Source organism: Gracilinanus agilis, chromosome 2 (assembly GCF_016433145.1).
Source record: "Gracilinanus agilis isolate LMUSP501 chromosome 2, AgileGrace, whole genome shotgun sequence".
Taxonomy (NCBI): Eukaryota; Metazoa; Chordata; class Mammalia; order Didelphimorphia; family Didelphidae; genus Gracilinanus; species Gracilinanus agilis.
In genome coordinates, this window is record NC_058131.1 from 537410797 (window position 1) to 537423726 (window position 12930).

At 35.2% G+C, this 12930-nt stretch overlaps 1 protein-coding gene across 2 annotated transcripts in view; it reads right to left on the reverse strand.

Moving 5' to 3' along the window:
* Positions 1 to 12930, reverse strand: part of FMN1 (formin 1) — a 537406-nt gene that overhangs the window by 179830 nt on the left and 344646 nt on the right. The gene's annotated exons all lie outside the window — the stretch shown is intronic.

The following is a 12930-nucleotide window of genomic DNA, read 5'->3' on the forward strand; positions in this document are numbered from 1 at the left end:
CAGGTTTATAGCCACCCAACTGGTTGTAAGTGGGTAAATATACATTAAGTTCTATGTTGGGGATGATTAACAAGTGTTTTCTACCTCTCCTTAGTCAAGGCTGCTTCTAGACCAAGGTCAAGAGTTAAAGACACAAAGTCTAATTTTTTTAATCTTATTTTTACTAATTTATCTTTGTTGCATCATCATCATTTAGTGCCCAAGGCAATTCCCTCTAAGTTGTTAAACAAGTGTAAATCAGTAAGATTAAAGGGAATTTCTTCTTCAGTGAGTATTCCCTGTACCAGTGAAATCACAGGTGTGGTCATCCATTCCCACCAAAACCAAAACCAAAACTGAAAAAATTTAAACTTCTGTTTTTAAAGAATTTTATTTTCCAAATATATCCCTTCCTTGAAGAGCATTCTTTTCTTCTTCTTAAAAAAATCCTTGCCTTCTGTCATAGACTCAATGCTAAGTATTGATTCCAAGGTAGAGAAGGAGTAAGTGCCAGGCAATTGGGGTTAAAGTAAATTGCCCAGGGTCACACAGCTAGGAAGTGTCTGAGGTCATATTTGAATTCAAGACCTCCCATCTCTAGGCCGAGCTCTCTATCCACTTAGCCACCTAGTTGCCCCCAGCATTCTCTTCTAACAGAAAAAGAAAGAGGGGGAAAAACAATTGAACAAAAGTAATCAGCACAACCAATCAATAGATCCATTAAATAGTATATAGAATATTCCATTCCCATGATCTACTCTGAAAAGAAGAGAGATTTATTTCCTCAATTCTTCTCAGAGGCCAAATTTGGTCATTATAATTACACTATGTACCTTTCTTTTTGCTCTTTCCATTTAGATTGTTGAAATCATTGAAATCACTTTCCCTGGTTCTGCTTACTTCACAATTGATCAGTTTATATGTCTTCCTTTGCAACTCTCAATTTCTTATATTTGACATCTCTTACTAAAAAAAAATCAGTTTTTAATTACTATTATTTTCCCCTCCCCTTGTTCTTTGCTGCTATTAAAAGCAGTGCTATGAATATCTTGGATATATGGGTCTTTCTTCCTGTCATTGATCTCCTTGTGATATACATCTGTCAGTAAGATCTCTGGGTCAAGGGGTTTTGATATTTTAGTCACTTTCTCAGCATAATTCCTAATTGCTTCCCAGAATGGAAATGGACTATCAGTGATATAGTGGGTCCACCTTTTTTACCAAAATCATTTCCATATTTTGTCATCTTCACCAGTTTGCTTAGTCTGATTTGTTTTGATATACATTTTAAAAATTATCAGTGAGTATTATTAAGAGTAACATGGAAGGGGCAGCTGGGTAGCTCAGTGGATTGAGAGTCAGGCCTAGAGACAGGAGGTCCTAGGTTCAAATCCGGCCTCAGCCACTTCCCAGCTGTGTGACCCTGGGCAAGTCACTTGACCCCCATTGCCCACCCTTACCACTCTTCCACCTATGAGACAATACACCGAAGTTAAGGGTTTAAAAAAAATTTAAAAAAAAAGAGTAACATGGAAGAAGTATGCAAGACCTTTTTAAACACATATTTTTCTGATCATTTTAATGGCTAATATAGAATGCCATAATCTCTGAAAAAAATCAAGACTGCAAGTAATGCAAAGGAAGTTAAGAAATATATGGTGGGAATCAACAAACTTCGATAAATTACCAAAAATTATATGTATAGAAAATAGCATGGAATATATCACCTGGACATATATGCTGAGGAAAAGAAGTAGACCAGACATGCAATAAGAACACAGTATAATTCGCATGGCTAAGTCAAATACTATACTAATATCCAAGTAGTGTTAAACGACCTAGACAAAGACTTCCAGCATATTGGACGGACACCTATAGAGACTTTGTAAGAAGACAGGGACAAGGGATGAATAGGATAAGAAGGCATGGATATGTTGTATTCTATCCCAGTATTAGAGAGAACTCGCATCAATGAGTTTATGGTGGCTCTAATATATTGAAAGTATGAAAAAGTCCTGATATAAAAGTTTCTAAATAATGCATAAAATGTTAAATAAGTGGCCAACATTTTAAAATATAGAAATCAACATTAGTCTAAATATGTTGCATTTTGAATGAATTTTTCAAAAAGATAATGTTTCTCAAAATATGAGTGACCCTTAACGCTTTCACTGGGAGTCTTTAAAGAATAAATATAGAGTTACAGCATCTTTCTGTGCTGGATTATCAGAAAAATCTTTTCAGTTATTTCAGCCTTTTTTTAGGATCATCACTGATATATATTTAAGGTAGTCATATACATTGGGGACCAGCTCAACTCATCAGAGCGTCATAATGTCATGGCACGAACAGTGGATATTTACAATCCAAAGAACTAGCCATAAATTCTAGTATTGCTACTTAATACCTGTGTGATCATGGGGAGTGACCTCCCCTTTCTGAACCACAGTCTCCACATTTGCAACATGAGATGGTTGAGCAATTGATCTTTACATTTTCTTCTTAAATCCCTGTGGTCCTAAATGATAAGTTAGAGCATATGTTTTTAAGAGTAATAGATAAAGAGAACAATGTTGTGAGTGTTGCTGAAGTTCTTGCTCCCATCCTCCACCCATTTTGGGGTCATTGTCTGAATGATATATCATTTTCCTCAATTTCTTGGATTTATTTGAATAATTTAACCATGACCCAACTTCATTTTCCCCATGACATTGTAGCCGCCTAGTGTCCTAGACTCTAACAGTCTAGACTACCAACAGACATCCTTTTGATAGGAGAATAATAATTTAAACTGTTGCGCTATCTCTCTCTCTCTCTCTCTCTCTCTCTCTCTCTCTCTCTCTCTCTCTCTCTCATGCACATGCAAAGCAAATTGCAAATGACGTTGATGGTCCTAAGTGACCTTCAGATGCTTGCGTCAGTCAACTGTCTCAAAAAGAAGACTATGTTCTGGTCACATTGCCACATCTATCTGGAATGCATTACTAAGAGAAGCTGTTGAGTGGGGATTTTTCAGAACAGGCAGACAATAATTTTGGGATTGGCTTAGGTGCTGGAGGCAGGGGAATGGACTAAATGACCATTTCACTTCTCAACCAATCCTAGGAATTTATGATTTTATGATTTTCATTAACAGGAAAGCACTGACCACACATTTTTCCACCATGTAAGCAGGTTCCTGGCAAATTGATCTTAGCAAGGGGGAAGGGAAGCAGATGAGCTAAGTGTGCTATTTCTGAGAATGAATATTTTACCAGACACTATTGAAACAGACAGTACACAGAGTGTCATAAAAGTCCTGGCCTATTGAATATAACATTGTATTGTCAGTCTTGCTATTGTCTATAGAGCATCCTGGCATGTTTTTATTACAAGCAAGTTCATGGCAGGTATGGTTTCATTACAAACATGGTAGTGAAAGCTTATCAGATACTTTGTTCTGTTGTTCTTCATTCCTGTCCAACTCTTTGTGACCACATTAGAGATTTTCTTGGCAAAGATACTGGAGTAGTTTTCCATTTTACAGATGAAGAACAAACAGAACAAACAGAATTAAATGACTTGTCCAGGTTCTCAAAACTACTAAGTGTCTGATTTGAACCCAGGAAGAAAATTTGAATTTTTTGAACTCAGGAAGAGAAGTCCTCTTGACCACAGCCTGAGCACTCTATAGTATCTATGAGCCACTAAGCTGCCCTACACAGCCGCTACTCTAGAGAAAACCTAGCCACCCCATCCCCATGACTGGATACTCTTCAAACTTAGACTTTTCAAAAATTGTGAAGAAATTTCTCTTTTCATAGCAGTTTCTCCACTCTATATGGGAATCCTTCACTAACCGTAGTGAGATGCTAGTCCCAAGTGCTGAAAGGTCAATTCATTAGGTTCACAGAATGCACGTGAGTAATTTCATCTAAATCAGAGATTCTTAACCAATTTTTTAATGTCATAGACACCTCTGACAGCTTGGTGAAATCTATAGACCCTTTTTTGGAATAATATTTTTAAATACAAAAAAATAAAATACATAGATTTGAAAAGGAAGTGAATTATAAAGAAATAGAGTTCACAAAATATATGTATTTTAAAATTCAGCAAATTGGGGCAAGCTCAGTGGCATAGTGGATAGAGCATAAGGCCTGGAGTTGGGAGGATCTGGGTTCAAATCTGAACTCAGATACTTCCTAGCTGTGTGACTCTTGGAAAATCACTTGACCCCTGTGCCCTTCTGTCTAAGAGTTGTTACAAAAAAGAAATTAATAGTTTAAAAATGATTAAGAAAATAAAATCCCAGAAAATTTATGGACCCTGGGGTTAAGAATCTGTGATAAACCAACACTCTCATAGATAAGAAAACGGTAGCCTAGAGAAGTCAAAATACTTGCCTACAGTCACACAGGTATTAAATGGCAAGGTTAAGTACTCTAACTCTAAATTCAGTGTTTGTTCATTCCTTTTACACAGTCTCATCTCTAGGAATATGAGCTACAGTGTGCTCTATCAGAAATGAATGTAAAATCGGCTATGATCATAGCTCTAGAACTGAAAGGGACTTCAGAGGTTAACTGGTCCAACTTTTGATGAGGAAACAGAGGTGAAGAGACTTTCCTGAATCCATTCCTCTGATTTCTGAGTCAGCGCTCTTTCCACTTGACTATGTTGCCTCTGTGTTATGGTAGAGCAAGAAGAGTCAAAACTTGAATAATTCCTGCTATGATAGGTTCATCCTCAAAAGTAGTTGAGGATTTGGCTGTGTGCCTTGGGTCATTTAAATAGGTACCCACCCACTGGGATGATATTTATTTTTATGATTTCTTTTAAGGTTAAACAAAACATCTTGTTCTTCTATACCAAACAAAACATCTTGTTCTTCTATACCAAAACCCTAGGGAACTCATCCCATTTTCTATCTGCTATATTCTCTGAAATCATTGACTCATTTTTTAACTCTTGCTAACAAAGGTCTTTTGGTTCTCTCTGTCTCTGTCTGTCTGTCTGCCTTTCTCTTCCTCCCCCCCAACCCCCTTCTCTCTCACTTTCTCCTTCACTTCTCCATCTCTAAATTCAAACATTATTGCCTTGTTTGGCTCTCACCTGTAGCTAGCCGGATGTGTTGGGGTTTTTTTTGCTTCACTTTCCCATTTTTATTTTTAACTTATTAACATGTTTTCTCCTCTAATATCTTACAATTTTCTCCAATTACTTCCCTGCACTAATTTCGTCAAAAGCAAATCTCTCAATCTTTCCCTAAATACAACTGAATCACATTTTTATGCTCCTAGGCCTTGCCATTCACCCTGTGACTACTACTTTTTCTTCTCTACCTACATTTGGTCTTTCTTGTATATACTGGCTCCCCTAGACTGTGAGCTAATTGAGAGCAGGGGCTGCCTGGCTTTTCTATTTGTAGCCTTAGCTCTTTGCACAGTTCTTGCACATTGTAAGCACTTAATAAGTGCTTTTCATTCATCCAGTTCTTTCAATGTCTCTTCCCGGTTTTTCCAGCTCTCCTTGTTCATCTTGGCCTGGTCTTCTTAGTCGGCTCATTTCATCTTCAGTATTTATGTTCTTCTGGCCAGTAGTCACTATCCCCTTACCATTTTTTGAATCTTCAAGGTTTATATCTTTTGAGAGAACTTTGAAAAGTGCAGCCTTTTTTTTTAAAAGTTTTTATTTTTTATTCTTTCAGTTTCATGTAGAAACAATTTTTGACAATTGTTTTTTGACATTTTAAAATTTGGATTTTCTCCTATCCTAGCCTTTCTGATGTTAAATAGTCTGATATATGTCATACCCATATTTTCATGTAATACATATTTCCATATGTAAGATTTAAATTAATATCCATAACTCCAAGTATTACATTTTATAAAATTTATTAATAATCACTTGAAGTAGAAGAAATTAAAAAAGAGAAATACAAAGCTCTTCCCTCAGCCTCCACAGCCATGTTCTGGGAAGAAGAGAGAGGGAGGAGCTATCTTCTCTATGTTAGTATGTTAGTGTAAATACGCAAATGGGATCCTGGGAAAGAGAGTCTTGGGTTGCGAAGTCTTATTACACACATATAATACATATTTCCATATTGTGTGTGCCATGATAGAAGACACGTATCACAAATACAATAGAAATCTCATGAAGGACATATAATAATGGAAGATGGCATGTTTTGGTCCACACTTAGATTCCAATAATTCCTTCTTTGGCTATGAATAACATTTTCTTCATGAGTCTCTTGTGGTTATCTTAGAGACTTGCTTTGTTTATAATGGTTTAGTCCTTCATAGTTGATCGTTATGTACTATTTATTTTAGTGTATGCATTGTTCTCCTGCTTCTGCTCGCTTCATTTTGCCTCAGTTCATATGTCTTTCCAGGTTTTTCTGAACTCTTCATGTTCATCATTCCTTATGGAGCAGTAATATTCCATTACAACCACAGGCCACAACTTGTTCATCCAGACAGCAAGTGATGGCCAATCCTCAGTTTCTAATTCTTTGACAGTACAAAAAGAGCTGCTAAAAATATTTTGGTACAGGTAGATCCTTTCCCCTTAACTCTGATTTCTTTGGGATGTAGACCAAGTTGTGGGGTTACTGGGTCAAAGGTTGTACATAGCTTTGTGGCACTTTGAGCCTAGTTCCATATTGTTCCCCAATGTATTATTGACCCAATTTTCCCACATACCCTCCAACATTTATCATTTTCCTTTTTGGTTATGTTAGCCAATCTGGTAGGTGAGAGGAGGTATCTCAGAGTTGTTTTAATTTACATTTCTCTAATGCAATGGTGATTTGGGGCATTTTTCCCCTATGACTATGGATAGTTTTAATATCTTCCTCTGAGAACTGTGTGTTCATATCCTTTGACCATTTCTTGATTGGGGAAATGTTTTGTATTCTTATAAATTTGACTCAGTGCTCTATATATTTGAAAAATAAGGCTTTTGTCAGAGATACTTGCTATAAAATTTCCACCAAATTTGTTGTTTCTCTTCTAATCTTGATTGCATTGGTTTTATTTCTGTAAAAACATTTTAATTTAATGTAATCGAAATTATTGATTTCATATTTTTTAATGTTATCTATAAGTTTGGTCATAAATATTTCCCTTATCCATAAATCTGACAGATAAACTTTTCCATGTTCCTCTAATTTGTTTATGATGCCACTTTTTATTTCTAGATGAAGCATCTATTTTGAATTCATCATGGTATATAGTGTGACATGTTGGTCCATGCCTAATCTCTACCATACTGTTTTCTATTTTTCTCAGAAGGTTTTGGCCAATAGTGAGTTCTTTCCCCAAAAGCTTGGATCTTTGATTTTATCAAACACTAAGTTGCTATGGACATTAACTACCATGTGTTGATCACCTATTCCAGTGATCTGTCACTACCAGATTATTTTGATGATTACTACTTTATAGTATAGTTTGATACCTGGTACAGCCAGGTCTCCTTTCTTCATACTTTTTTCATTAATTCCTTTGATATTCTTGGATTTTTGTTCTTCCAGAAGAACTTTGTTATTTTTCTTTTCTAATTCCATAAAATAATTTTTGGGAAGTCTGATTAGTATGGCACTGAATAGGTATATAATTTAGGTAGATTTCCATTTTCACTATATTGACTCGGTCCATGAGCAATTAATGTTTAGCCAACTGTTTAGGTTTGACTTTATTTGCATAAAGAGTGTTTTGAAATTGTGTTCATAGAGTTGCTGGGTTTGTTTGGTAGTTATACACCCACGTATTTTATATTTATTTGAAACTATTTTGAATTCAATTTCCTTTATTAATTCCTACTGTTGGTGGTAAATAGAAATGCTGATTGTTTATGTGGGTTTATTTTGTATCCTGTGACTTTGCCAAAGTTGTTAATCATTTCTATTAGTTGTTTTGAATAATTCTCTAGATATAGCAGCATATAATCTACAAGAAGTGATAACTTTGTTTCTTCATTGCCTATTCTATTACCTTCAATTTCTTTTTCTGCTCTTATTGCTATAGAATAAATTTCTAATACAATATTAAATAATAGTAGTGACAACGGGCATCTTTGCAGGATCTTCATTTGTCCCCATTACAGATAATGCTTGCTGATGGCTTTAGATAATGCCATTTTTAAATTTAAGGAAGGGCCTCTTTATTCTGAAGTTCTCTAATTGTTTTTTTAAATAAGGAATAGGCGTTATATTTTGTCAAATTTTTTTTTGCATCTACTGAAATAATCATGTAATTTCTGTTCATTTTGTTATTGATATGGTCAATTATATTGATGGATTTCATAATATTGAACTATCCCTGCATTCTTGGTATAAAACCCACTTGATTGTGATGTCTTGTGATAAGTCTTGTAATAAGATGTTCTAATCTTCTTGCTAGTATTTAACTTTTTGTGTGTGTGTGTGTGTGTGTGTGTGTGTGTGTGTGTGTGTGTGTGATTCATCAGGGGAGATTGGTTGATAATTTTCTTTCTCTGTTTCATCTCTTAATGGTTTCAGTATCAATAGCATATTTGTGTCATAAAAAGTATTTGGAAGGATTCTTTCTTCTCCTATTTTTCTAAATAGTTTATGTAGTATTGGAGTTAGTACGTTCTTTGAATGTTTGGTAAAATTCACTTGTGAATCCATCTGGACCTGGGGCATTTTTCTGAGGGAGTTCTATCATGGCTTGTTCAATTTCTTTTTTCTGTGATGAGGGTGTTTAAATATTCTATTTCGTCTTTTGTTAATCTGGGTAGTTTATATTTTTGTAAGTATTCATCTATTTCACTTAGATTGTCAGATTTATTGGCATATATTTAGACAAAATAACTTCTAATAATTTCTCTCTTCTTTGGTTGTGGTTTCATCTTTTTATTTTTGATACAGGAAATTTGCTTTTCTTCTTTCTTTTTTTAAAAATCAAATTAACCAATGATTTGTCTATTTTATTTCTTTTTTCACAAAACCAATTTATTTATTAGTTCAATATATCTTACTTTTAATTTTGTTAATCTCACCTTTGTTTTTCAGGATTTTGAATTTGGTTTTTAAGTGTAGATTTTTTTTTATATTTTTAAACCCTTAACTTCTGTGTATTAGTTCCTTGGTGGAAGAGTGGTAAGGGTAGGCAATGGGGGTCAAGTGACTTGCCCAGGGTCACATAGCTGGGAAGTGTCTGAGGCCAGATTTGAACCTAGGACCTCCTATCTCTAGGCCTGGCTCTCAATCCACTGAGCTACCCAGCTGCCCCCAAGTGTAGATTTTTAATGTGTTCTTTTTTTGACATTTTTTTAGTTGCATGCCCAATTAATTGTTCTGTTCTTTCTCCAATTTATTGATATAAGCATTAAGAGATATGAATTTCCCCATAAGTATTGTGTATTATGGTCTGAAAAATATGTACTCAATATTTTTTTCTCTACATTTGGATGTGAGGTTTTTATTCACAATGATGTTGCCGATTTTTGTGAAGATACCATCTACTGCTAAGAAAAAGATGTATATCTTTCTATTTCCATTCAGTTTTCTTGAGGTCTATCATATCCAGCTTTTCTAAAGTTCTATTTGCCTCCTTAAATTTTTTATTATTTTTTTTTATTTATCTACTTCTGAGATGGGAAGGTTGAAGATCCCCACTCATAATGTTTTAATATTAGTTTCCTCTTGTAATTCATGTAACTTTTCCTTTAGGAATTTGGATACTACACCATTTGGTGCATATAGTTTAATGTTGATACTGTTTCATTGTTTATGGTGCCCTTTTATTATGATATAATTTCCTGCCTTATTTCTTTTGATTATAATATTTTCTACTTTTGCTTTGTCTGAAATCATGATTGCTACCCCTGCTTTTTTTATTTTATTTTAGCTAAGGTACAGTTAATTCTGTTCTAGCCTCTTACTTTTACACAGTGTATGTTTCCTTGTTTTAAATGTGTTTCTTGAAGACACCATATTGTGAGGTTCTTTTTTAATTCACTTTGCTCCCCTTTTCCATCTTATGGGTGAGTTCATCTCATTCACATTCATAGTTATGATTAATAATTATGTGTTTCTCTCTATCTTATTTCCCCCTCTACTTGTTCTTCTCTCTCTCCTTTCCTTGTTCACAGATGTTTTGTTTTCAATAACCACCTCCCCCAATTCACTCTCCTTTTTGTTCACTCTCCCCTCATTCTCCCTTCACTCCTACTACTTTACTACTACTTTACTGTAAAGTATGCTACAGGGTAAAGTAGGTTTCTATATATCTGACTGTGGGTGTTGTCCGATTCTGAGCTAGTTCTGATTAGAGTAAAGTTTAATCAGAATCACATCCCCATCTTCTCCTTAATTGTACTTGTTTCTTATGTACTTCTTATTGAGAGTTACCTTATGCCCTTCTCTCCTTTTCTATTCTTCCCATGTCTTCTTCTTACTTCCTCCCCCTTTTAAAAAAATTCAGCCCATCTTATTTAGCTCCCTTTCTTCTTTCTATGTATAACTTATTTTCATTTCCCTAATAGTGATAAAATTCTTAAAGTATCTTAGGTACTTTATATATCTTGAATACTTTAAGCACCTTGTTTTTCTTAAGTATCATATATATCTTAATTGTTTAAATCACCACCTTCCCAGTTATGAATATACTCTGTCCAACCTTATCTGAAATCCTTATGTTTTCACTTTACCTTGTTATGGTTCTTCTGAATGATGAATTTGGTCATCAAATTTTCTTTTCAACTCCGTTTTATTTTAGTCAGTAAAGTCTGAAATTCTTCAATTTCATTAAACATCATTTTTCCCTTGAAGAATTATAAACAGTTTTGTTAGGTATATAATTCTAGGTTGTAATCCTAGATCTTTAGTCTTTTGGAGGATCATACTTCATGTCTTCTGGTAATTTAATGTAGAGGCTATTAGGTCTTGTGTAATACTGAATGTGGCTGCTTGATATTTGAATTATTTCCTTCTGGCAGCTTCTAGTATTTCTTCCTTAGCCTGGGAGTTCTGGAAATTGGCTACAACAGATGGGTATTTATGGTTGGGTTTCTTTCAGGAGGTGATCAGTGGATTCTGCTTCTATTTTCCCCTCTTGTTCAAGGATATCAAGGCAGTTTCCCCTAACGATTATTATAATATGGTATTCAGGTGTTTTTTTTTTTAATTGTGACTTTCAGATATTTCATTGATTCTTAGACTATTTCTTCTGAATCTATTTTCCAGGTGAGTCATTCTTCCAGTTAGACATTTTAGATTTTCTTCTTTTTTTAACTTAAAAAATTTTTGTTTTATAGTTTCCTGTTGTCTTATGGATTCATTAGCTTCTATTTGCCCAATTCTAAGTTTTAGGAAGTTATTTTTCCCTTGAGATTTTGTGTTTCCTTTTCCACTTGACTAATCCTATTCTTTAAAGAATTGTTCTCTTTAGTGTTTTTTTTTTTTTGCCTCCATTTTCATTTGCTTGATTCTATTCCTTAGGGAGCTGTTTTCTTCAGTGAATTTCCCCCAAGCTATTGAGTTTTTCTTTCAATTCTCTTATCATTTGGTTTTTTAAATTTTTTTCAAGTTCTTCCAGGGATTCTTTTGAGATCTGGCATTCTTCCATACTTCCCTTTGAGGCTTCAGATGTTTCCTTTTGGACATTGCTATCCTCTGCTGAGTTCATATTTTGCCCTTCCCATCACTAAAGTAATTTTCTAAAGTTAAGGTTTGGGTTTTTTTTTGTCTTTTGCTCATTTTTCTAGTCCCCTTCCCCCCCCCCCAATTACCCTCATCTATCTGTTACGAGTTTTCTCTGTTCCTGGGATAGAAGGTGTACTGCTCTAAGATTTCAGAATACCCTTCTCTGGTACTTGGGTTAGGACTGGCTCTCCTTGTTTCTCATGGTGTATCTGCCAAGGAGGTGATTCTCCTGGCTCACTCTGAGAAGGTTTTCAGCTATTTTGAGCAGCTATATTTTGTACCTCATGCTACCAGTTCCCCATTTGTTTTGTGAGTTGGGCTGGTCCCCACTCTGCTGCTTTTCTGCCCCTGCTAAGTGGTATGGGCTAGACAAGCTCCCTGCCTTGAGTTCCATCACTCCAGGCACTCTTCTGGCACATGGGAGAGCAAGCAGGTTACTTCACTGAAATTCTAGTTCACCCTCTCTGCTCCCCTATAGCCCAGGGGTCTACAGCCACATGGGACTGAGTAGGTCACTCTGGTTCTGGTTCTTCGCCTCTGCTCTATTGTAACCCCAGGGTTCTAGTGCCATGTGAGAGTTTATAGGTTTCCTGACTTCTCTACCTGTGTAGAGTGGCTCTGGCTAGGCTCATTCTGATTTTGCATCTTTATTGCCTCTGACAAGAGTCATGGGCTGCTCCAAGATCTGCTGGTTCTTACAGATACTATGCTGCCTAGGCTGCTGCTTCCTCTTACCCCAGTGAGATGTGTTCCTATAGCTTTTTTGTTTTGTAGTGATTTATTTTCTTTTTGTGGGTGTGTCCATGGAGGGATTAGGAGAGTAGAGCTTCCTTTACTTTGTCATCTTAAACCTTATACTTTTTGAAGGATTCTACTTATTCCCCATTGAAATAATAATTACAGGAAGAGACAGTATGAAAAGAGATTAAAGAAGCCATGAGCCAATAGGCTTAGAATAACATGGGCTACACATGATTCTGAGAACAAATCTCAATTGGTATTCATATGGCACTGGACTGACCAAGACTACAGTTAGCCATTTTATGTAATATTGTTAAAATAAATATTATTTTATAATATTTCCATAAATAACAATAAAATATTTTATAATGGCATTTCCAGAATAAATGTCCTTAATGACATAATTGAAAAAAACTTCTCAAAGGACCACTTCATTCTTTCTACCTAATTCATGGCAACTTATGTTGTTGAGATTCACTTTTATTTTTTCCATTCTAACAGTCAGATCTAGACTCTTGGCCAGGTAGTTTAATTACAGGGTGAGGGGCAGTTAGGTA